The sequence below is a fragment of the Lucilia cuprina genome, chromosome 6 (assembly GCF_022045245.1).
Source record: "Lucilia cuprina isolate Lc7/37 chromosome 6, ASM2204524v1, whole genome shotgun sequence".
Taxonomy (NCBI): Eukaryota; Metazoa; Arthropoda; class Insecta; order Diptera; family Calliphoridae; genus Lucilia; species Lucilia cuprina.
This window is the reverse complement of record NC_060954.1, coordinates 52,688,197-52,690,310: the sequence shown is the minus strand read 5'-3', so window position 1 is coordinate 52,690,310 and position 2,114 is coordinate 52,688,197.

The window sequence follows — 2,114 nt, the reverse complement described above, 5'->3', positions numbered from 1 at the left end:
CTATAGTCTAGTCTATAGTCTAGTCTATAGTCTAGTCTATAGTCTAGTCTATAGTCTAGTCTATAGTCTAGTCTATAGTCTAGTATATAGTCTAGTCTATAGTCTACTATATATTCTAGTCTATAGTCTAGTATATAGTGTAGTCTATAGTCTAGTTTATAGTCTAAGTTTGTCTAAAGTCTTGTCTATAGTCCAGTCTATAGTCTAGTCTATAATCTAGTCTATAGGCTAGGCTAGTCTAGTCTATGATCTACAGCCTGGTATATAATCTAATCTATAATATAGCCTATAGTCTAGTTTATAGTATAGTCTTTAGTCTAGTCTATAATCTACTCTATAGTCTAGTTTATAGTCCTGTCTATAGTCTAGTCTATATTCCAGTCTATAGTCTAGTCTATAGTCTAGTCTTGTCTTCAGTTAAAAGTCTAGTCTATAGGCTACTCCTTAGTATTATTAAGTCAAGTCTCAAGTAAAGAATGTTTTAGTCTCTAGTCTGAATTTTCATATTTCAATCAGAAATTATTTTTTTAACAAATCAATTAAAGTAAAAAAACAACAATTTGTTTATTGATCTTAGAAAAACAAAGTATAAAACAATTAATAAATCCAAGTTCGTTAGAAATGATTTTGTATAAAAAATTAATAGCAATCATTTGAATATTAAATTATTATAGAACACCTCTAGTCGTTAAAAACACACAAACAACTGCCACACTTTATATTTAATTATTAGAAGAAGAAAAAAAACAAACGTTAATTAATCCTTTGACAACCCTCCTACTTATTAGTACTTATGACTTGTTCCTCTTTTCTATTTAACAAATATTTCATTAATTGTTACGTTTTCATGTTACATTTTAAGTTTCACCAAAAAAAATACAAAAAATATATATATCTTAAAAAATAATCATATATTTTGTTCCTTTTAATTTGTTCCTTTAAGTTTCCAATGTTTTCTATATGTTGGAAAACAATTAGTTTTTAAATCATGTATATCGAACTTCTTTCAATACCTAAATTAAAATAATGACTATAAAAAGAAAAAAAAAAGATATAATAATAATAACAATTACAGAAAAAAAGCAATATTAAACTTTCATAAATCTTTATTCATTTATTTATATGTGTGTTAACTACATATTTAAGTTTCGTTACTTTTTTTTGTTTTGAATTTTGAAAATGAAAACCCGTTATAAATATCCAAATATTTATTGTAAAAAGTTTTTTTGTGTGTGTAAAAGAAAATAAATAAAAACTTGTTTGTGAGTGTGTATGTGTTAATAAATGTGATTTGTTTTGTTGCCATTTTTTACATATATTTTATAGAAATTTATAATTTTATTATTTATTTGTAATTAATTTTAAGTTGCCTCCATTTTTAATACATATTTCTTCTCTATAGCCTTGTATTTATTTCAAATTTTCTTTTAGTTATTAAAACTAAAGTTTCTTCTTTCTGTTTAGCAACATTTTGTTGTTGTTTAGTCGAAAGTACAGAGCCAACAAAATTGAAAAAAACAACACCACGCTTTTACACTGTTATTTATTTTTCTTTTCGACTTTTTACTGTTTTATTTTGGTTTTTTTTTATAATTTTTAAACTTTTTTTATCTTTTAATAAGTTTGTTAGAATCTATAATTTTTTAAGAAATTAAGTTTTTTGAAATTTTTACAGGTTTCTATCTAAGCAGGGCTAATTATAGAACACAATAATGTCGACAGGCGTTAAAGCGTTGTTGTAACCTAGCAAAAAAAGAACTTACAATTTTCTTCATGACAGGAATGAAAAATTCTGTACATTTTTTTTATTACTGGTTAATAATTTCATAGGCCACTCATGAGACTAGTTACAGACCAATCCATAGACGTATTCAAAGATAAGTCGAATCAACTAGATGTAGTCTGTTTCATAGACTGGGCAATAGATTTCATAAACTACTCCACAAATCATAGTCTAGTCAATAGACTAGCCCATAAGCTATTCAATAAACTGGTCCATAGACTTATAGTTCTAGTTCAGTTCTAGTTTAGTTCTAGTTCAGTTCTAGTTCAGTTCTAGTTCAGTTCTAGTTCAGTTCTAGTTCAGTTCTAGTTCATTTCTAGTTCAGTTCTAG